Source organism: Ambystoma mexicanum, chromosome 11 (genome assembly GCF_040938575.1).
Source record: "Ambystoma mexicanum isolate Mex_15411 chromosome 11, UKY_AmexF1_1, whole genome shotgun sequence".
Taxonomy (NCBI): domain Eukaryota; kingdom Metazoa; phylum Chordata; class Amphibia; order Caudata; family Ambystomatidae; genus Ambystoma; species Ambystoma mexicanum.
The window spans coordinates 61,342,066-61,367,978 of NC_090934.1; positions in this window are offsets into that span (position 1 = coordinate 61,342,066).

Genomic DNA, 25,913 nt, shown 5'->3' on the forward strand with positions numbered 1-25,913 from the left:
CTATGCCTGTGCCCGAAAACTGGCCAATCCCAGGACATGATCAGCCTATCCCACTGAGACAAGTCCTATGCACAGACACTGACCAATCCTAAAGTGTGACCATCCTGTCTCTACCATCTATGCCTGAGCAGGAAAACTGGCCAATCCTAGGCCATGATCAGCCTATCCCAGATAGACATGTTCCATGCACAGACACTGACCAATCCTAAAGGGTGACCATCCTGTCCCTCCCATCTATGCCTGAGCAGGAAAACTGGCCAATCCTAGGCCATGATCAGCCTATCCCAGATAGATATCTTCCATGCACAGACACTGACCAATCCTAAAGGGTGACCATCCTGTCGCTCCCATCTATGCCTGTGCAGGAAAACTGGCCAATCCTACGACATGATCAGCCTATCCCAGATAGACATGTTCCATGCAGAGACAATGACCAATCCTAAAGGGTGACCAGCCTGTCTCTCCCATCTATGCCTGCACAGGAAACTGGCCAATCCTAGGCCATGATCAGCCTATCCCAGAGAGACAAGTTCAATGCACAGACACTGACCAATCCTAAAGGGTGACCATCCTGTCTCTCCCATCAATGCCTGCGCATGGAAACTGGCCAATCCTACGCCTTGATCAGCCTATCCCACTGACACAAGTTCCATGCACAGACAATGACCAATCCTAAAGGGTGACCAGTCTGTCTCTCCCATCTATGCCTGAGCAGGAAAACTGGCCAATCCCAGGCCATGATCAGCCTTTCCCACTGAGACAAGTTCCATGCACAGACACCGACCAATCCTAAAGTGTGACCAGCCTGTCTCTCTCATCTATGCCTGAGCAGGAAAACTGGCCAATCCTAGGCCATGATCAGCCTATCCCACTGAGACAAGTTCCATGCACAGACACTGACCAATCCTAAAGGGTGACCAGTCTGTCTCTCCCATCTATGCCTGAGCAGGAGAACTGGCCAATCCCAGGCCATGATCAGCCTCTAACACTGAGACAAGTTCCATGCACAGACACTGACCAATCCTAAAGCGTGACCAGCCTGTCTCTCCCATCTATGCCTGTGCAGGAAAACTGGCCAATCCCAGGCCATGATCAGACAATCCCAGATAGACACGTTCCATGCACAGACACTGACCAATCATAAAGAGTGACCATCCTGTCCCTCCCATCTATGCCTAAGCAGGAAAACTGGCCAATTCTAGGCCATAATCAGCCTATCCCAGATAGACATGTTCCATGCACAGACACTGACCAATCCTAAAGTGTGACCAGCCTGTCACTCCCATCTATGCCTGCACAGGAAAACTGGCCACTCCCAGGCCATGATCAGCCTATCCCAGATAGACAGGTTCCATGCACATACAATGACCAATCCTAAAGGACGACCATCCAGTCTCTCCGATCTATGCCTGCACCTGAAAACTGGCCAATCGTACGCTATGATTAGCCTATCCCAATGAGACAGGTTCCATGCAGACACTGACCAATCCTAAAGGGTGACCAGGCTGTCTCTCCCATCTATGCCTGCGCAGGAAAACTGGCCAATCCTAGGCCAAGATCAGCCTTTCCCAGAGAGGCAAGTTCCATACAAAGACACTGACCAATCCTAAAGGGTGACCAGCCTGTCTCTCCCATCTATGCCTGCGCAGGAAAACTGGCCGATCGTACGCCATGATCAGCCTATCCCAATGAGACAGGTTCCATTCACAGACACTGACCAATCCAAAAGGGCGACCAGCCTGTCCCTCCCACCTATGCCTAAACTGGAAAACTGGCCATTCATATGCCATGATCAGCCTATCCCAGATAGACAAGTTCCATGCACAGACACTGACCAATCCTAAAGTGTGACTAGCCTGTCTCTCCCCTCTATGCCTGAGCAGGAAAACTGGCCAATCCCAGGCCATGATCAGCCTATCCCAGATAGACATGTTCCATGCACAGACACTGACCAATCCTAAAGTGTGACCAGCCTGTCTCTCACATCTATGCCTGAGCAGGAAAACTGGCCAGTCCTACGCCATGATCAGCCAATCCCAGATATAAACGTTCCATGCACAGACACTGACCAATCCTAAAGGGTGACCATCCTGTCCCTCCCATCTATGCCTGAGCAGGAAAACTGGCCAATCCTAGGCCATGATCAGCCTGTCCCAGATAGACATGTTCCATGCACAGACACTGACCAATCCTAAAGTGTGACCAGCCTGTCGCTCCCATCTATGCCTGCACAGGAAAACTGGCCACTCCCAGGCCATGATCAGCCTATCCGAGATAGACAGGTTCCATGCACATACACTGACCAATCCTAAAGGACGACCATCCAGTCTCTCCCATCTATGCCTGCACCCGAAAACTGGTCAATCCTACGCCATGATCAGCCTATCCCAATGAGACAGGTTCCATTCACAGACACTGACCAATCCTAAAGGTTGACCATCATGTCCCTCCCATCTATGCCTGAGCAGGAAAACTGGCCAATCCCAGGCCATGACCAGCCTATCCCAGATAGACATGTTCCATGCACAGACACTGACCAATCCTAAAGGGTGACCATCCTGTCCCTCCCATCTATGCCTGAGCAGGAAAACTGGCCAATCCTACGACATGATCAGCCTATGCCACTGAGACACGTTCCATGCACAGACACTGACCAATCCAAAAGGTTGACCATCCTGTCCCTCCCATCTATGCCTGAGCAGGAAAACTGGCCAATCCCAGGACATGACCAGCCTATACCAGATATACACGTTCCATGCACAGACACTGACCAATCCTAAAGGGTGACCATCCTGTCTCTCCCATCAATGCCTGCGCATGGAAACTGGCCAATCCTACGCCTTGATCAGCCTATCCCACTGAGACAAGTTCCATGCACAGACAATGACCAATCGTAAAGGGTGACCAGTCTGTCTCTCCCATCTATGCCTGAGCAGGAAAACTGGCCAATCCCAGGCCATGATCAGCCTCTCCCACTGAGACAAGTTCCATGCACAGACACTGACCAATCCTAAAGTGTGACCAGCCTGTCTCTCCCATCTATGCCTGTGCAGGAAAACTGGCCAATCCCAGGCCATGATCAGCCAATCCCAGATAGACACGTTCCATGCACAGACACTGACCAATCATAAAGAGTGACCATCCTGTCCCTCCCATCTATGCCTGAGCAGGAAAACTGGCCAATTCTAGGCCATGATCAGCCTATCCCAGATAGACATGTTCCATGCACAGACACTGACGAATCCTAAAGTGTGACCAGCCTGTCTCTCCCATCTATGCCTGAGCAGGAAAACTGGCCAATCCTACGCCATGATCAGCCTATGCCACTGAGACAAGTTCCATGCACATACACTGACCAATCCTAAAGTGTGACCAGCCTGCCTCTCTCATCTATGCCTGAGCAGGACAACTGGCCAATCCTACTCCATGATCAGCCTATCCCACTGAGACAAGATCCATGCACAGACAGTGACTAATACTAAAGGGTGACTAGCCTGTCTCTCCCATCTATTCTTGTGCCCGAAAACTGGCCAATCCCAGGACATGATCAGCCTATCCAACTAAGACAAGTCCTATGCACAGACACTGACCAATCCTAAAGTGTGACCATCCTGTCTCTCCCATCTATGCCTGAGCAGGAAAACTGGCCAATCCTAGGCCATGATCAGCCTATCCCAGAGAGACAAGTTCCATGCACAGACACTGACCAATCCTAAAGGGTGACCAGCCTGTCTCTCCCATCTATGCCTGTGCAGGAAAACTGGCCAATCCTACGCCTTGATCAGCCTATCCCAGAGAGACAAGTTCCATGCACAGACACTGACCAGTCCTAAAGGATTACCAGCCTGTCTCTCCCATCTATGCCTGAGCAGGAAAACTTGCCAATCCCAGGCCATGATCAGCCTAACCCACTGAGACAAGTTCCATGCACAGACACTGACCAATCCTAAAGTGTGACCAGCCTGTCTCTCCCATCTATGCCTGAGCAGGAAAACTGGCCAATCGTACGCCATGATCAGCCAATCCCACTGAGACAAGTTCCATGCACAGACACTGACCAATCCTAAAGGGTGACCAGCCTGTCTCTCCCATCTATGCCTGAGCAGGAAAACTGCCCAATCCCAGGCATGATCAGCCTATCCCATATAAACATGTTCCATGCAGAGACACTGACCAATCCTAAAGGGTGACCAGCCTGTCTCTCCCATCTATGCCTGCGCCCGAAAACTGGCCAATCCCAGGACAGGATCAGCCTATCCCACTGAGACAAGTCCTATGCACAGACACTGACCAATCCTGAGGTGTGACCATCCTGTCTCTCTCATCTATACTGCGCAGGAAAACTGGCCAATGCTACGCCATGATCAGCCTATCCCACTGAGACAAGTTCCATTCACAGACACTGACCAATCCTATAGTGTGACCAGCCTGTCTCTCCCATCTATGCCTAAGCAGGAAAACTGGCCAATCCTACACCATGATCAGCCTATGCCACTGAGATAAGTTCCATGCACAGACACTGACCAATCCTAAAGTGTGACCAGCCTGCCTCTCTCATCTATGCCTGAGCAGGAAAACTGGCCAATCCTACGCCATGATCAGATTATCCCACTGAGACAAGATCCATGCACAGACACTGACCAATCCTAAAGGGTGACCAGCCGTTCTCTCCCATCTATGCCTGAGCCCGAAAACTGGCCAATCCCAGGACATGATCAGCCTATCCCACTGAGACAAGTCCTATGCACAGACACTGACCAATCCTAAAGTGTGACCATCCTGTCTCTACCATCTATGCCTGAGCAGGAAAACTGGCCAATCCTAGGCCATGATCAGCCTATCCCAGATAGACATGTTCCATGCACAGACACTGACCAATCCTAAAGGGTGACCATCCTGTCCCTCCCATCTATGCCTGAGCAGGAAAACTGGCCAATCCTAGGCCATGATCAGCCTATCCCAGATAGATATCTTCCATGCACAGACACTGACCAATCCTAAAGGGTGACCATCCTGTCGCTCCCATCTATGCCTGTGCAGGAAAACTGGCCAATCCTACGACATGATCAGCCTATCCCAGATAGACATGTTCCATGCAGAGACAATGACCAATCCTAAAGGGTGACCAGCCTGTCTCTCCCATCTATGCCTGCACAGGAAACTGGCCAATCCTAGGCCATGATCAGCCTATCCCAGAGAGACAAGTTCAATGCACAGACACTGACCAATCCTAAAGGGTGACCATCCTGTCTCTCCCATCAATGCCTGCGCATGGAAACTGGCCAATCCTACGCCTTGATCAGCCTATCCCACTGACACAAGTTCCATGCACAGACAATGACCAATCCTAAAGGGTGACCAGTCTGTCTCTCCCATCTATGCCTGAGCAGGAAAACTGGCCAATCCCAGGCCATGATCAGCCTTTCCCACTGAGACAAGTTCCATGCACAGACACCGACCAATCCTAAAGTGTGACCAGCCTGTCTCTCTCATCTATGCCTGAGCAGGAAAACTGGCCAATCCTAGGCCATGATCAGCCTATCCCACTGAGACAAGTTCCATGCACAGACACTGACCAATCCTAAAGGGTGACCAGTCTGTCTCTCCCATCTATGCCTGAGCAGGAAAACTGGCCAATCCCAGGCCATGATCAGCCTCTAACACTGAGACAAGTTCCATGCACAGACACTGACCAATCCTAAAGCGTGACCAGCCTGTCTCTCCCATCTATGCCTGTGCAGGAAAACTGGCCAATCCCAGGCCATGATCAGACAATCCCAGATAGACACGTTCCATGCACAGACACTGACCAATCATAAAGAGTGACCATCCTGTCCCTCCCATCTATGCCTAAGCAGGAAAACTGGCCAATTCTAGGCCATAATCAGCCTATCCCAGATAGACATGTTCCATGCACAGACACTGACCAATCCTAAAGTGTGACCAGCCTGTCACTCCCATCTATGCCTGCACAGGAAAACTGGCCACTCCCAGGCCATGATCAGCCTATCCCAGATAGACAGGTTCCATGCACATACAATGACCAATCCTAAAGGACGACCATCCAGTCTCTCCGATCTATGCCTGCACCCGAAAACTGGCCAATCGTACGCTATGATTAGCCTATCCCAATGAGACAGGTTCCATGCAGACACTGACCAATCCTAAAGGGTGACCAGGCTGTCTCTCCCATCTATGCCTGCGCAGGAAAACTGGCCAATCCTAGGCCAAGATCAGCCTTTCCCAGAGAGGCAAGTTCCATACAAAGACACTGACCAATCCTAAAGGGTGACCAGCCTGTCTCTCCCATCTATGCCTGCGCAGGAAAACTGGCCGATCGTACGCCATGATCAGCCTATCCCAATGAGACAGGTTCCATTCACAGACACTGACCAATCCAAAAGGGCGACCAGCCTGTCCCTCCCACCTATGCCTAAACTGGAAAACTGGCCATTCATATGCCATGATCAGCCTATCCCAGATAGACAAGTTCCATGCACAGACACTGACCAATCCTAAAGTGTGACTAGCCTGTCTCTCCCCTCTATGCCTGAGCAGGAAAACTGGTCAATCCCAGGCCATGATCAGCCTATCCCAGATAGACATGTTCCATGCACAGACACTGACCAATCCTAAAGTGTGACCAGCCTGTCTCTCACATCTATGCCTGAGCAGGAAAACTGGCCAGTCCTACGCCATGATCAGCCAATCCCAGATATACACGTTCCATGCACAGACACTGACCAATCCTAAAGGGTGACCATCCTGTCCCTCCCATCTATGCCTGAGCAGGAAAACTGGCCAATCCTAGGCCATGATCAGCCTGTCCCAGATAGACATGTTCCATGCACAGACACTGACCAATCCTAAAGTGTGACCAGCCTGTTGCTCCCATCTATGCCTGCACAGGAAAACTGGCCACTCCCAGGCCATGATCAGCCTATCCCAGATAGACAGGTTCCATGCACATACACTGACCAATCCTAAAGGACGACCATCCAGTCTCTCCCATCTATGCCTGCACCCGAAAACTGGTCAATCCTACGCCATGATCAGCCTATCCCAATGAGACAGGTTCCATTCACAGACACTGACCAATCCTAAAGGTTGACCATCATGTCCCTCCCATCTATGCCTGAGCAGGAAAACTGGCCAATCCCAGGCCATGACCAGCCTATCCCAGATAGACATGTTCCATGCACAGACACTGACCAATCCTAAAGGGTGACCATCCTGTCCCTCCCATCTATGCCTGAGCAGGAAAACTGGCCAATCCTACGCCATGATCAGCCTATGCCACTGAGACACGTTCCATGCACAGACACTGACCAATCCAAAAGGTTGACCATCCTGTCCCTCCCATCTATGCCTGAGCAGGAAAACTGGCCAATCCCAGGACATGACCAGCCTATCCCAGATATACACGTTCCATGCACAGACACTGACCAATCCTAAAGGGTGACCATCCTGTCTCTCCCATCAATGCCTGCGCATGGAAACTGGCCAATCCTACGCCTTGATCAGCCTATCCCACTGAGACAAGTTCCATGCACAGACAATGACCAATCGTAAAGGGTGACCAGTCTGTCTCTCCCATCTATGCCTGAGCAGGAAAACTGGCCAATCCCAGGCCATGATCAGCCTCTCCCACTGAGACAAGTTCCATGCACAGACACTGACCAATCCTAAAGTGTGACCAGCCTGTCTCTCCCATCTATGCCTGTGCAGGAAAACTGGCCAATCCCAGGCCATGATCAGCCAATCCCAGATAGACACGTTCCATGCACAGACACTGACCAATCATAAAGAGTGACCATCCTGTCCCTCCCATCTATGCCTGAGCAGGACAACTGGCCAATTCTAGGCCATGATCAGCCTATCCCAGATAGACATGTTCCATGCACAGACACTGACGAATCCTAAAGTGTGACCAGCCTGTCACTCCCATCTATGCCTGCACAGGAAAACTGGCTACTCCCAGGCCATGATCAGCCGATCCCAGATAGACAGGTTCCATGCACATACACTGACCAATCCTAAAGGACGACCATCCAGTCTCTCCCATCTATGCCTGCTCCCGAAAACTGGCCAATCCTACGCTATGATTAGCCTATCCCACTGAGACAGGTTCCATGCAGACACTGACCAATCCTAAAGGGTGACCAGGCTGTCTCTCCCATCTATGCCTGCGCAGGAAAACTGGCCAATCCTAGGCCAAGATCAGCCTTTCCCAGAGAGGCAAGTTCCATGCAAAGACACTGACCAATCCTAAAGGGTGACCAGCCTGTCTCTCCCATCTATGCCTGCGCAGGAAAACTGGCCAATCGTACGCCATGATCAGCCTATCCCAATGAGACAGGTTCCATTCACAGACACTGACCAATCCAAAAGGGCGACCAGCCTGTCCCTCCCACCTATGCCTAAACTGGAAAACTGGCCATTCATATGCCATGATCAGCCTATCCCAGATAGAAAAGTTCCATGCACAGACACTGACCAATCCTAAAGTGTGACCAGCCTGTCTCTCCTCTCTATGCCTGAGCAGGAAAACTGGCCAATCCCAGGCCATGATCAGCCTATCCCAGATAGACATGTTCCATGCACAGACACTGACCAATCCTAAAGGGTGACCAGCCTGTCTCTCCCATCTATGCCTGCACAGGAAAACTGGCCAATCCTATGCCATGATCAGCCTATCCCACTGAGACACGTTCCATGCACAGACACTGACCAATCCAAAAGGTTGACCATCCTGTCTCTCCCATCTATGCCTGTGCAGGAAAACTGGCCAATCCTACGCCTTGATCAGCCTATCCCAGATAGATATCTTCCATGCACAGACACTGACCAATCCTAAAGGGTGACCATCCTGTCGCTCCCATCTATGCCTGTGCAGGAAAACTGGCCAATCCTACGACATGATCAGCCTATCCCAGATAGACATGTTCCATGCAGAGACAATGACCAATCCTAAAGGGTGACCAGCCTGTCTCTCCCATCTATGCCTGCACAGGAAACTGGCCAATCCTAGGCCATGATCAGCCTATCCCAGAGAGACAAGTTCAATGCACAGACACTGACCAATCCTAAAGGGTGACCATCCTGTCTCTCCCATCAATGCCTGCGCATGGACACTGGCCAATCCTACGCCTTGATCAGCCTATCCCACTGACACAAGTTCCATGCACAGACAATGACCAATCCTAAAGGGTGACCAGTCTGTCTCTCCCATCTATGCCTGAGCAGGAAAACTGGCCAATCCCAGGCCATGATCAGCCTTTCCCACTGAGACAAGTTCCATGCACAGACACCGACCAATCCTAAAGTGTGACCAGCCTGTCTCTCTCATCTATGCCTGAGCAGGAAAACTGGCCAATCCTAGGCCATGATCAGCCTATCCCACTGAGACAAGTTCCATGCACAGACACTGACCAATCCTAAAGGGTGACCAGTCTGTCTCTCCCATCTATGCCTGAGCAGGAAAACTGGCCAATCCCAGGCCATGATCAGCCTCTAACACTGAGACAAGTTCCATGCACAGACACTGACCAATCCTAAAGCGTGACCAGCCTGTCTCTCCCATCTATGCCTGTGCAGGAAAACTGGCCAATCCCAGGCCATGATCAGACAATCCCAGATAGACACGTTCCATGCACAGACACTGACCAATCATAAAGAGTGACCATCCTGTCCCTCCCATCTATGCCTGAGCAGGACAACTGGCCAATTCTAGGCCATGATCAGCCTATCCCAGATAGACATGTTCCATGCACAGACACTGACGAATCCTAAAGTGTGACCAGCCTGTCACTCCCATCTATGCCTGCACAGGAAAACTGGCTACTCCCAGGCCATGATCAGCCGATCCCAGATAGACAGGTTCCATGCACATACACTGACCAATCCTAAAGGACGACCATCCAGTCTCTCCCATCTATGCCTGCTCCCGAAAACTGGCCAATCCTACGCTATGATTAGCCTATCCCACTGAGACAGGTTCCATGCAGACACTGACCAATCCTAAAGGGTGACCAGGCTGTCTCTCCCATCTATGCCTGCGCAGGAAAACTGGCCAATCCTAGGCCAAGATCAGCCTTTCCCAGAGAGGCAAGTTCCATGCAAAGACACTGACCAATCCTAAAGGGTGACCAGCCTGTCTCTCCCATCTATGCCTGCGCAGGAAAACTGGCCAATCGTACGCCATGATCAGCCTATCCCAATGAGACAGGTTCCATTCACAGACACTGACCAATCCAAAAGGGCGACCAGCCTGTCCCTCCCACCTATGCCTAAACTGGAAAACTGGCCATTCATATGCCATGATCAGCCTATCCCAGATAGAAAAGTTCCATGCACAGACACTGACCAATCCTAAAGTGTGACCAGCCTGTCTCTCCTCTCTATGCCTGAGCAGGAAAACTGGCCAATCCCAGGCCATGATCAGCCTATCCCAGATAGACATGTTCCATGCACAGACACTGACCAATCCTAAAGGGTGACCAGCCTGTCTCTCCCATCTATGCCTGCACAGGAAAACTGGCCAATCCTATGCCATGATCAGCCTATCCCACTGAGACAAGTTCCATGCACAGACACTGACCAATCCTAAAGGGTGTCCATCCTGTCCCTCCCATCTATGCCTGAGCAGGAAAACTGGCCAATCCTACGCCATGATCAGCCTATGCCACTGAGACACGTTCCATGCACAGACACTGACCAATCCAAAAGGTTGACCATCCTGTCCCTCCCATCTATGCCTGAGCAGGAAAACTGGCCAATCCCAGGACATGACCAGCCTATCCCAGATATACACGTTCCATGCACAGACACTGACCAATCCTAAAGGGTGACCATCCTGTCTCTCCCATCAATGCCTGCGCATGGAAACTGGCCAATCCTACGCCTTGATCAGCCTATCCCACTGAGACAAGTTCCATGCACAGACAATGACCAATCGTAAAGGGTGACCAGTCTGTCTCTCCCATCTATGCCTGAGCAGGAAAACTGGCCAATCCCAGGCCATGATCAGCCTCTCCCACTGAGACAAGTTCCATGCACAGACACTGACCAATCCTAAAGTGTGACCAGCCTGTCTCTCCCATCTATGCCTGTGCAGGAAAACTGGCCAATCCCAGGCCATGATCAGCCAATCCCAGATAGACACGTTCCATGCACAGACACTGACCAATCATAAAGAGTGACCATCCTGTCCCTCCCATCTATGCCTGAGCAGGAAAACTGGCCAATTCTAGGCCATGATCAGCCTATCCCAGATAGACATGTTCCATGCACAGACACTGACGAATCCTAAAGTGTGACCAGCCTGTCACTCCCATCTATGCCTGCACAGGAAAACTGGCTACTCCCAGGCCATGATCAGCCGATCCCAGATAGACAGGTTCCATGCACATACACTGACCAATCCTAAAGGACGACCATCCAGTCTCTCCCATCTATGCCTGCTCCCGAAAACTGGCCAATCCTACGCTATGATTAGCCTATCCCACTGAGACAGGTTCCATGCAGACACTGACCAATCCTAAAGGGTGACCAGGCTGTCTCTCCCATCTATGCCTGCGCAGGAAAACTGGCCAATCCTAGGCCAAGATCAGCCTTTCCCAGAGAGGCAAGTTCCATGCAAAGACACTGACCAATCCTAAAGGGTGACCAGCCTGTCTCTCCCATCTATGCCTGCGCAGGAAAACTGGCCAATCGTACGCCATGATCAGCCTATCCCAATGAGACAGGTTCCATTCACAGACACTGACCAATCCAAAAGGGCGACCAGCCTGTCCCTCCCACCTATGCCTAAACTGGAAAACTGGCCATTCATATGCCATGATCAGCCTATCCCAGATAGAAAAGTTCCATGCACAGACACTGACCAATCCTAAAGTGTGACCAGCCTGTCTCTCCTCTCTATGCCTGAGCAGGAAAACTGGCCAATCCCAGGCCATGATCAGCCTATCCCAGATAGACATGTTCCATGCACAGACACTGACCAATCCTAAAGGGTGACCAGCCTGTCTCTCCCATCTATGCCTGCACAGGAAAACTGGCCAATCCTATGCCATGATCAGCCTATCCCACTGAGACAAGTTCCATGCACAGACACTGACCAATCCTAAAGGGTGTCCATCCTGTCCCTCCCATCTATGCCTGAGCAGGAAAACTGGCCAATCCTACGCCATGATCAGCCTATGCCACTGAGACACGTTCCATGCACAGACACTGACCAATCCAAAAGGTTGACCATCCTGTCCCTCCCATCTATGCCTGAGCAGGAAAACTGGCCAATCCCAGGACATGACCAGCCTATCCCAGATATACACGTTCCATGCACAGACAATGACCAATCGTAAAGGGTGACCAGTCTGTCTCTCCCATCTATGCCTGAGCAGGAAAACTGGCCAATCCCAGGCCATGATCAGCCTCTCCCACTGAGACAAGTTCCATGCACAGACACTGACCAATCCTAAAGTGTGACCAGCCTGTCTCTCCCATCTATGCCTGTGCAGGAAAACTGGCCAATCCCAGGCCATGATCAGCCAATCCCAGATAGACACGTTCCATGCACAGACACTGACCAATCATAAAGAGTGACCATCCTGTCCCTCCCATCTATGCCTGAGCAGGAAAACTGGCCAATTCTAGGCCATGATCAGCCTATCCCAGATAGACATGTTCCATGCACAGACACTGACCAATCCTAAAGTGTGACCAGCCTGTCACTCCCATCTATGCCTGCACAGGAAAACTGGCTACTCCCAGGCCATGATCAGCCGATCCCTGATAGACAGGTTCCATGCACATACACTGACCAATCCTAAAGGACGACCATCCAGTCTCTCCCATCTATGCCTGCTCCCGAAAACTGGCCAATCCTACGCTATGATTAGCCTATCCCACTGAGACAGGTTCCATGCAGACACTGACCAATCCTAAAGGGTGACCAGGCTGTCTCTCCCATCTATGCCTGCGCAGGAAAACTGGCCAATCCTAGGCCAAGATCAGCCTTTCCCAGAGAGGCAAGTTCCATGCAAAGACACTGACCAATCCTAAAGGGTGACCAGCCTGTCTCTCCCATCTATGCCTGCGCAGGAAAACTGGCCAATCGTACGCCATGATCAGCCTATCCCAATGAGACAGGTTCCATTCACAGACACTGACCAATCCAAAAGGGCGACCAGCCTGTCCCTCCCACCTATGCCTAAACTGGAAAACTGGCCATTCATATGCCATGATCAGCCTATCCCAGATAGAAAAGTTCCATGCACAGACACTGACCAATCCTAAAGTGTGACCAGCCTGTCTCTCCCCTCTATGCCTGAGCAGGAAAACTGGCCAATCCCAGGCCATGATCAGCCTATCCCAGATAGACATGTTCCATGCACAGACACTGACCAATCCTAAAGGGTGACCAGCCTGTCTCTCCCATCTATGCCTGCACAGGAAAACTGGCCAATCCTATGCCATGATCAGCCTATCCCACTGAGACAAGTTCCATGCACAGACACTGACCAATCCTAAAGTGTGACCAGCCTGTCTCTCAAATCTATGCCTGAGCAGGAAAACTGGCCAGTCCTACGCCATGATCAGCCAATCCCAGATATACACGTTCCATGCACAGACACTGACCAATCCTAAAGGGTGACCATCCTGTCCCTCCCATGTATGCCTGAGCAGGAAAACTGGCCAATCCTAGGCCATGATCAGCCTGTCCCAGATAGACATGTTCCATGCACAGACACTGACCAATCCTAAAGTGTGACCAGCCTGTCGCTCCCATCTATGCCTGCACAGGAAAACTGGCCACTCCCAGGCCATGATCAGCCTGTCCCAGATAGACATTTTCCATGCACAGACACTGCCCAATCCTAAAGTGTGACCAGCCTGTCTCTCCCATCTATGCCTGAGCAGGAAAACTGGCCAATCCTACGCCATGATCAGCCTATGCCACTGAGACAAGTTCCATGCACATACACTGACCAATCCTAAAGTGTGACCAGCCTGCCTCTCTCATCTATGCCTGAGCAGGAAAACTGGCCAATCCTACTCCATGATCAGCCTATCCCACTGAGACAAGATCCATGCACAGACACTGACTAATCCTAAAGGGTGACTAGCCTGTCTCTCCCATCTATTCTTGTGCCCGAAAACTGGCCAATCCCAGGACATGATCAGCCTATCCAACTAAGACAAGTCCTATGCACAGACACTGACCAATCCTAAAGTGTGACCATCCTGTCTCTCCCATCTATGCCTGAGCAGGAAAACTGGCCAATCCTAGGCCATGATCAGCCTATCCCAGAGAGACAAGTTCCATGCACAGACACTGACCAATCCTAAAGGGTGACCAGCCTGTCTCTCCCATCTATGCCTGTGCATGAAAACTGGCCAATCCTACGCCTTGATCAGCCTATCCCAGAGAGACAAGTTCCATGCACAGACACTGACCAGTCCTAAAGGATGACCAGCCTGTCTCTCCCATCTATGCCTGAGCAGGAAAACTTGCCAATCCCAGGCCATGATCAGCCTATCCCACTGAGACAAGTTGCATGCACAGACACTGACCAATCCTAAAGTGTGACCATCCTGTCTCTCCCATCTATGCCTGAGCAGGAAAACTGGCCAATCGTACGCCATGATCAGCCAATCCCACTGAGACAAGTTCCATGCACAGACACTGACCAATCCTAAAGGGTGACCAGCCTGTCTGTCCCATCTATGCCTGAGCAGGAAAACTGGCCAATCCCAGGCCATGATCAGCCTATTCCACTGAGACAAGTTCCATGCACAGACACTGACCAATCCTAAAGTGTGACCAGCCTGTCTCTCACATCTATGCCTGAGCAGGAAAACTGGCCAGTCCTACGCCATGATCAGCCAATCCCAGATATACACGTTCCATGCACAGACACTGACCAATCCTAAAGGGTGACCAGCCTGTCTCTCCCATCTATGCCTGTGCATGAAAACTGGCCAATCCTACGCCTTGATCAGCCTATCCCAGAGAGACAAGTTCCATGCACAGACACTGACCAGTCCTAAAGGATGACCAGCCTGTCCCTCCCATCTATGCCTGAGCAGGAAAACTTGCCAATCCCAGGCCATGATCAGCCTATCCCACTGAGACAAGTTGCATGCACAGACACTGACCAATCCTAAAGTGTGACCAGCCTGTCTCTCCCATCTATGCCTGAGCAGGAAAACTGGCCAGTCGTACGCCATGATCAGCCAATCCCACTGAGACAAGTTCCATGCACAGACACTGACCAATCCTAAAGGGTGACCAGCCTGTCTCTCCCATCTATGCCTGAGCAGGAAAACTGGCCAATCCCAGGCCATGATCAGCCTATTCCACTGAGACAAGTTCCATGCACAGACACTGACCAATCCTAAAGTGTGACCAGCCTATCTCTCACATCTATGCCTGAGCAGGAAAACTGGCCAGTCCTACGCCATGATCAGCCAATCCCAGATATACACGTTCCATGCACAGACACTGACCAATCCTAAAGGGTGACCATCCTGTCCCTCCCATCTATGCCTGAGCAGGAAAACTGGCCAATCCTAAGACATGATCAGCCTGTCCCAGATAGACATGTTCCATGCACAGACACTGACCAATCCTAAAGTGTGAACAGCCTGTCGCTCCCATCTAAGCCTGCACAGGAAAACTGGCCACTCCCAGGCCATGATCAGCCTGTCCCAGATAGACATTTTCCATGCACAGACACTGCCCAATCCTAAAGTGTGACCAGCCTGTCTCTCCCATCTATGCCTAAGCAGGAAAACTGGCCAATCCTACGCCATGATCAGCCTATGCCACTGAGACAAGTTCCATGCACATACACTGACCAATCCTAAAGTGTGACCAGCATGCCTCTCTCATCTATGCCTGAGCAGGAAAACTGGCCAATCCTACTCCATGATCAGCCTATCCCACTGAGACAAGATCCATGCACAGACACTGACTAATCCTAAAGGGTGACTAGCCTGGCTCTCCCATCTATTCTTGTGCCCGAAAACTGGCCAATCCCAGGACATGATCAGCCTATCCAACTAAGACAAGTCCTATGCACAGACACTGACCAATCCTAAAGTGTGACCATCCTGTCTCTCCCATCTATGCCTGAGCAGGAAAACTGGCCAATCCTAGGCCATGATCAGCCTATCCCAGAGAGACAAGTTCCATGCACAGACACTGACCAATCCTAAAGGGTGACCAGCCTGTCTCTCCCATCTATGCCTGAGCAGGAAAACTGTCCAATCCTACGCCATGATCAGGCAATCCCAGATAGACACGTTCCATGCACAGACACTGACCAATCCTAAAGGGTGACGATCCTGTCCCTCCCATCTATGCCTGAGCAGGAAAACTGGCCAATCCTAGGCCATGAAAAGCCTATCCCAGAGAGGAAAGTTACATGCAAAGACACTGACCAATCCTAAAGGGTGACCAGCCTGTCTCTCCCATCTATGTCTGCGCAGGAAAACTGGCCAATCCTACGCCATGATCAGCCTATCCCAATGAGACAGGTTCCATTCACAGACACTGACCAATCCTAAAGGGTGACCATCCTGTCCCTCCCATCTATGCCTCAGCAGGAAAACTGGCCAATCCCAGGCCATGATCAGCCTATCCCAGATAGACATGTTCCATGTACAGACACTGACCAATCCTAAAGGGTGACCATCCTGTCCCTCCCATCTATGCCTGAGTAGGAAAACTGGCCAATCGTAGGCCATGATCAGCCTATCCCAGATAGACATGTTCCATGCACAGACACTGACCAATCCTAAAGGACGACCATCCTGTCCCTCCCATCTATGCCTGAGTAGAAAAACTGGCCAATCGTAGGCCATGATCAGCCTATCCCAGATAGACATGTTCCATTCACAGACACTGACCAATCCTAAAGTGTGACCAGCCTGTCTCTCCCATCTATGCCTGAGCAGGAAAACTGGCCAATCCTACGCCATGTTCAGCCTATGCCACTGAGACAAGTTCCATGCACATACACTGACCAATCCTAAAGTGTGACCAGCCTGCCTCTCTCATCTATGCCTGAGCAGGAAAACTGGCCAATCCTACTCCATGATCAGCCTATCCCACTGAGACAAGATCCATGCACAGACAGTGACTAATACTAAAGGGTGACTAGCCTGTCTCTCCCATCTATTCTTGTGCCCGAAAACTGGCCAATCCCAGGACATGATCAGCCTATCCAACTAAGACAAGTCCTATGCACAGACACTGACCAATCCTAAAGTGTGACCATCCTGTCTCTCCCATCTATGCCTGAGCAGGAAAACTGGCCAATCCTAGGCCATGTAAACAGAAGAATGTACCCTTGCTAATAATTATTTTCATATTATTTCTTTTTTCTTTTTGTTTCAAATAATAAATTAATATCTCTGAGAGGTTTCCAAATTGTGGAAATCCTAAAGTATGATCTGCCGCTGTTCTTATATAACCACCCAACTAATAAAGTAGCTGAGTGTTTCAAAGGACAAACATTACGGTGGTGCTTCCAGTGTTTGAGAAATGAGATAGGAGGTAACTAATATAGTTGAGGAAAAAGTGCAAGACAGTCACTTTCTACCTCCGAGGACATCAAAAACATATATTTAAAGAAAACCAGAACACATAATCAGAAGTCAACAAAATTATAATCTCAACCAAAAATAGAACAAAATACAAATACATCCACATAATACATTTAGGAAGCAACGTTTTTTTTGTAGAGAGAGATTACAATGTGCATGAGTGTTTTGACACAATTATATACAAAAAACAGAAAAACACAAAGAACATTGGATTAATATTCATTTCTTTACATTATAATGATTAAATCATAAAGAAGAGTGCAAATAGGACATATATGTGATACTGGTTCAGTAGATAAACGAGTATCATGGCCCAATTTCTAGGTATTGTTCAATGATGGTCCCTTTTTGCAATTACTGGTTTCAAGCAATTAATGCTGCAGGGTCTTTGGTACAAGATATCTTTTTTATCCTTGCCAACGTGAAATTTGATGGTTGGAACCGGAATGCAAGCTCCAAACGATCAGGGATATGTATGAATGGTTTAAATCCCTGTCTTCGTCACGTTTCGGCGGTTATTCTATTACGAATCCTAGGCCATGATCAGCCTATCCCAGAGAGACAAGTTCAATGCAGGAAAACTGGCCAATGCTACGCCATGATCAGCCTATCCCACTGAGACAAGTTCCATTCACAGACACTGACCAATCCTATAGTGTGACCAGCCTGTCTCTCCCATCTATGCCTAAGCAGGAAAACTGGCCAATCCTACACCATGATCAGCCTATGCCACTGAGATAAGTTCCATGCACAGACACTGACCAATCCTAAAGTGTGACCAGCCTGCCTCTCTCATCTATGCCTGAGCAGGAAAACTGGCCAATCCTACGCCATGATCAGCCTATCCCACTGAGACAAGATCCATGCACAGACACTGACCAATCCTAAAGGGTGACCAGCCGTTCTCTCCCATCTATGCCTGTGCCCGAAAACTGGCCAATCCCAGGACATGATCAGCCTATCCCACTGAGACAAGTTCAATGCACAGACACTGACCAATCCTAAAGGGTGACCATCCTGTCTCTCCCATCAATGCCTGCGCATGGAAACTGGCCAATCCTACGCCTTGATCAGCCTATCCCACTGACACAAGTTCCATGCACAGACAATGACCAATCCTAAAGGGTGACCAGCCTGTCTCTCCCATATATGCCTGAGCAGGAAAACTGGCCAATCCCAGGCCATGATCAGCCTATCCCACTGAGACAAGTTCCATGCACAGACACTGACCAATCCTAAAGTGTGACCAGTCTGTCTCTCCCATCTATGCCTGAGCAGGAAAACTGGCCAATCCCGGGCCATGATCAGCCTTTCCCACTGAGACAAGTTCCATGCACAGACACCGACCAATCCTAAAGTGTGACCAGCCTGTCTCTCTCATCTATGCCTGAGCAGGAAAACTGGCCAATCCTAGGCCATGATCAGCCTATCCCACTGAGACAAGTTCCATGCACAGACACTGACCAATCCTAAAGGGTGACCAGTCTGTCTCTCCCATCTATGCCTGAGCAGGAAAACTGGCCAATCCCAGGCCATGATCAGCCTCTAACACTGAGACAAGTTCCATGCACAGACACTGACCAATCCTAAAGCGTGACCAGCCTGTCTCTCCCATCTATGCCTGTGCAGGAAAACTGGCCAATCCCAGGCCATGATCAGACAATCCCAGATAGACACGTTCCATGCACAGACACTGACCAATCATAAAGAGTGACCATCCTGTCCCTCCCATCTATGCCTAAGCAGGAAAACTGGCCAATTCTAGGCCATAATCAGCCTATCCCAGATAGACATGTTCCATGCAAAGACACTGACCAATCCTAAAGGGTGACCAGCCTGTCTCTCCCATCTATGCCTGCGCAGGAAAACTGGCCGATCGTACGCCATGATCAGCCTATCCCAATGAGACAGGTTCCATTCACAGACACTGACCAATCCAAAAGGGCGACCAGCCTGTCCCTCCCACCTATGCCTAAACTGGAAAACTGGCCATTCATATGCCATGATCAGCCTATCCCAGATAGACAAGTTCCATGCACAGACACTGACCAATCCTAAAGTGTGACCAGCCTGTCCCCTCTATGCCTGAGCAGGAAAACTGGCCAATCCCAGGCCATGATCAGCCTATCCCAGATAGACATGTTCCATGCACAGACACTGACCAATCCTAAAGTGTGACCAGCCTGTCTCTCACATCTATGCCTGAGCAGGAAAACTGGCCAGTCCTACGCCATGATCAGCCAATCCCAGATATACACGTTCCATGCACAGACACTGACCAATCCTAAAGGGTGACCATCCTGTCCCTCCCATCTATGCCTGAGCAGGAAAACTGGCCAATCCTAGGCCATGATCAGCCTGTCCCAGATAGACATGTTCCATGCACAGACACTGACCAATCCTAAAGTGTGACCAGCCTGTCGCTCCCATCTATGCCTGCACAGGAAAACTGGCCACTCCCAGGCCATGATCAGCCTATCCCAGATAGACAGGTTCCATGCACATACACTGACCAATCCTAAAGGACGACCATCCAGTCTCTCCCATCTATGCCTGCACCCGAAAACTGGTCAATCCTACGCCATGATCAGCCTATCCCAATGAGACAGGTTCCATTCACAGACACTGACCAATCCTAAAGGTTGACCATCATGTCCCTCCCATCTATGCCTGAGCAGGAAAACTGGCCAATCCCAGGCCATGACCAGCCTATCCCAGATAGACATGTTCCATGCACAGACACTGACCAATCCTAAAGGGTGACCATCCTGTCCCTCCCATCTATGCCTGAGCAGGAAAACTGGCCAATCCTACGCCATGATCAGCCTATGCCACTGAGACACGTTCCATGCACAGACACTGACCAATCCAAAAGGTTGACCATCCTGTCCCTCCCATCTATGCCTGAGCAGGAAAACTGGCCAATCCCAGGCCATGACCAGCCTATCCCAGATATACACGTTCCATGCACAGACACTGACCAATCCTAAAGGGTGACCATCCTGTCTCTCCCATCAATGCCTGCGCATGGAAACTGGCCAATCCTACGCCTTGATCAGCCTATCCCACTGAGACAAGTTCCATGCACAGACAATGACCAATCGTAAAGGGTGACCAGTCTGTCTCTCCCATCTATGCCTGAGCAGGAAAACTGGCCAATCCCAGGCCATGAACAGCCTCTCCCACTGAGACAAGTTCCATGCACAGACACTGACCAATCCTAAAGTGTGACCAGCCTGTCTCTCCCATCTATGCCTGTGCAGGAAAACTGGCCAATCCCAGGCCATGATCAGCCAATCCCAGATAGACACGTTCCATGCACAGACACTGACCAATCATAAAGAGTAACCATCCTGTCCCTCCCATCTATGCCTGAACAGGAAAACTGGCCAATTCTAGGCCATGATCAGCCTATCCCAGATAGACATGTTCCATGCACAGACACTGACCAATCCTAAAGTGTGACCAGCCTGTCACTCCCATCTATGCCTGCACAGGAAAACTGGCTACTCCCAGGCCATGATCAGCCTATCCCAGATAGACAGGTTCCATGCACATACACTGACCAATCCTAAAGGACGACCATCCAGTCTCTCCCATCTATGCCTGCTCCCGAAAACTGGCCAATCCTACGCTATGATTAGCCTATCCCACTGAGACAGGTTCCATGCAGACACTGACCAATCCTAAAGGGTGACCAGGCTGTCTCTCCCATCTATGCCTGCGCAGGAAAACTGGCCAATCCCAGGACATGATCAGCCTATCCAACTAAGACAAGTCCTATGCACAGACACTGACCAATCCTAAAGTGTGACCATCCTGTCTCTCCCATCTATGCCTGAGCAGGAAAACTGGCCAATCCTAGGACATGATCAGCCTATCCCAGAGAGACAAGTTCCATGCACAGACACTGACCAATCCTAAAGGGTGACCAGCCTGTCTCTCCCATCTATGTCTGTGCAGGAAAACTGGCCAATCCTACGCCTTGATCAGCCTATCCCAGAGAGACAAGTTCCATGCACAGACACTGACCAGTCCTAAAGGATGACCAGCCTGTCTCTCCCATCTATGCCTGAGCAGGAAAACTTGCCAATCCCAGGCCATGATCAGCCTATCCCACTGAGACAAGTTGCATGCACAGACACTGACCAATCCTAAAGTGTGACCAGCCTGTCTCTCCCATCTATGCCTGAGCAGGAAAACTGGCCAATCGTACGCCATGATCAGCCAATCCCACTGAGACAAGTTCCATGCACAGACACTGACCAATCCTAAAGGGTGACCAGCCTGTCTCTCCCATCTATGCCTGAGCAGGAAAACTGGCCAATCCCAGGCCATGATCAGCCTATTCCACTGAGACAAGTTCCATGCACAGACACTGACCAATCCTAAAGTGTGACCAGCCTGTCTCTCACATCTATGCCTGAGCAGGAAAACTGGCCAGTCCTACGCCATGATCAGCCAATCCCAGATATACACGTTCCATGCACAGACACTGACCAATCCTAAAGGGTGACCATCCTGTCCCTCCCATCTATGCCTGAGCAGGAAAACTGGCCAATCCTAAGACATGATCAGCCTGTCCCAGATAGACATGTTCCATGCACAGACACTGACCAATCCTAAAGTGTGACCAGCCTGTCGCTCCCATCTATGCCTGCACAGGAAAACTGGCCACTCCCAGGCCATGATCAGCCTGTCCCAGATAGACATTTTCCATGCACAGACACTGCCCAATCCTAAAGTGTGACCAGCCTGTCTCTCCCATCTATGCCTAAGCAGGAAAACTGGCCAATCCTACGCCATGATCAGCCTATGCCACTGAGACAAGTTCCATGCACATACACTGACCAATCCTAAAGTGTGACCAGCATGCCTCTCTCATCTATGCCTGAGCAGGAAAACTGGCCAATCCTACTCCATGATCAGCCTATCCCACTGAGACAAGATCCATGCACAGACACTGACTAATCCTAAAGGGTGACTAGCCTGGCTCTCCCATCTATTCTTGTGCCCGAAAACTGGCCAATCCCAGGACATGATCAGCCTATCCAACTAAGACAAGTCCTATGCACAGACACTGACCAATCCTAAAGTGTGACCATCCTGTCTCTCCGATCTATGCCTGAGCAGGAAAACTGGCCAATCCTAGGCCATGATCAGCCTATCCCAGAGAGACAAGTTCCATGCACAGACACTGACCAATCCTAAAGGGTGACCAGCCTGTCTCTCCCATCTATGCCTGAGCAGGAAAACTGGCCAATCCTACGCCATGATCAGGCAATCCCAGATAGACACGTTCCATGCACAGACACTGACCAATCCTAAAGGGTGACCATCCTGTCCCTCCCATCTATGCCTGAGCAGGAAAACTGGCCAATCCTAGGCCATGAAAAGCCTATCCCAGAGAGGAAAGTTACATGCAAAGACACTGACCAATCCTAAAGGGTGACCAGCCTGTCTCTCCCATCTATGTCTGCGCAGGAAAACTGGCCAATCCTACGCCATGATCAGCCTATCCCAATGAGACAGGTTCCATTCACAGACACTGACCAATCCTAAAAGGTGACCATCCTGTCCCTCCCATCTATGCCTCAGCAGGAAAACTGGCCAATCCCAGGCCATGATCAGCCTATCCCAGATAGACATGTTCCATGCACAGACACTGACCAATCCTAAAGGGTGACCATCCTGTCCCTCCCATCTATGCCTGAGTAGGAAAACTGGCCAATCGTAGGCCATGATCAGCCTATCCCAGATAGACATGTTCCATGCACAGACACTGACCAATCCTAAAGGACGACCATCCTGTCCCTCCCATCTATGCCTGAGTAGAAAAACTGGCCAATCGTAGGCCATGATCAGCCTATCCCAGATAGACATGTTCCATTCACAGACACTGACCAATCCTAAAGTGTGACCAGCCTGTCTCTCCCATCTATGCCTGAGCAGGAAAACTGGCCAATCCTACGCCATGTTCAGCCTATGCCACTGAGACAAGTTCCATGCACATACACTGACCAATCCTAAAGTGTGACCAGCCTGCCTCTCTCATCTATGCCTGAGCAGGAAAACTGGTCAATCCTACTCCATGATCAGCCTATCCCACTGAGACAAGATCCATGCACAGACAGTGACTAATACTAAAGGGTGACTAGCCTGTCTCTCCCATCTATTCTTGTGCCCGAAAACTGGCCAATCCCAGGACATGATCAGCCTATCCAACTAAGACAAGTCCTATGCACAGACACTGACCAATCCTAAAGTGTGACCATCCTGTCTCTCCCATCTATGCCTGAGCAGGAAAACTGGCCAATCCTAGGCCATGATCAGCCTATCCCAGAGAGACAAGTTCCATGCACAGACACTGACCAATCCTAAAGGGTGACCAGCCTGTCTCTCCCATCTATGCCTGTGCAGGAAAACTGGCCAATCCTACGCCTTGATCAGCCTATCCCAGAGAGACAAGTTCCATGCACAGACACTGACCAGTCCTAAAGGATTACCAGCCTGTCTCTCCCATCTATGCCTGAGCAGGAAAACTTGCCAATCCCAGGCCATGATCAGCCTATCCCACTGAGACAAGTTCCATGCACAGACACTGACCAATCCTAAAGGATGACCAGCCTGTCTCTCCCATCTATGCCTGAGCAGGAAAACTGCCCAATCCCAGGCCATGATCAGCCTATCCCATATAAACATGTTCCATGCAGAGACACTGACCATTCCTAAAGGGTGACCAGCCTGTCTCTCCCATCTATGCCTGCGCCCGAAAACTGGCCAATCCCAGGACACGATCAGCCTATCCCACTGAGACAAGTCCTATGCACAGACACTGACCAATCCTGAGGTGTGACCATCCTGTCTCTCTCATCTATACTGCGCAGGAAAACTGGCCAATGCTACGCCATGATCAGCCTATCCCACTGAGACAAGTTCCATTCACAGACACTGACCAATCCTATAGTGTGACCAGCCTGTCTCTCCCATCTATGCCTAAGCAGGAAAACTGGCCAATCCTACACCATGATCAGCCTATGCCACTGAGATAAGTTCCATGCACAGACACTGACCAATCCTAAAGTGTGACCAGCCTGCCTCTCTCATCTATGCCTGAGCAGGAAAACTGGCCAATCCTACACCATGATCAGCCTATGCCACTGAGATAAGTTCCATGCACAGACACTGACCAATCCTAAAGTGTGACCAGCCTGCCTCTCTCATCTATGCCTGAGCAGGAAAACTGGCCAATCCTACGCCATGATCAGCCTATCCCACTGAGACAAGATCCATGCACAGACACTGACCAATCCTAAAGGGTGACCAGCCGTTCTCTCCCATCTATGCCTGTGCCCGAAAACTGGCCAATCCCAGGACATGATCAGCCTATCCCACTGAGACAAGTCCTATGCACAGACACTGACCAATCCTAAAGTGTGACCATCCTGTCTCTACCATCTATGCCTGAGCAGGAAAACTGGCCAATCCTAGGCCATGATCAGCCTATCCCAGATAGACATGTTCCATGCACAGACACTGACCAATCCTAAAGGGTGACCATCCTGTCCCTCCCATCTATGCCTGAGCAGGAAAACTGGCCAATCCTAGGCCATGATCAGCCTATCCCAGATAGATATCTACCATGCACAGACACTGACCAATCCTAAAGGGTGACCATCCTGTCCCTCCCATCTATGCCTGTGCAGGAAAACTGGCCAATCCTACGACATGATCAGCCTATCCCAGATAGACATGTTCCATGCAGAGACAATGACCAATCCTAAAGGGTGACCAGCCTGTCTCTCCCATCAATGCCTGCGCATGGAAACTGGCCAATCCTACGCCTTGATCAGCCTATCCCACTGACACAAGTTCCATGCACAGACAATGACCAATCCTAAAGGGTGACCAGCCTGTCTCTCCCATCTATGCCTGAGCAGGAAAACTGGCCAATCCCAGGCCATGATCAGCCTCTCCCACTGAGACAAGTTCCATGCACAGACACTGACCAATCCTAAAGTGTGACCAGCCTGTCTCTCCCATCTATGCCTGTGCAGGAAAACTGGCCAATCCCAGGCCATGATCAGCCAATCCCAGATAGACACGTTCCATGCACAGACACTGACCAATCATAAAGAGTGACCATCCTGTCCCTCCCATCTATGCCTGCTCCCGAAAACTGGCCAATCATACGCTATGATTAGCCTATCCCACTGAGACAGGTTCCATGCAGACACTGACCAATCCTAAAGGGTGACCAGGCTGTCTCTCCCATCTATGCCTGCGCAGGAAAACTGGCC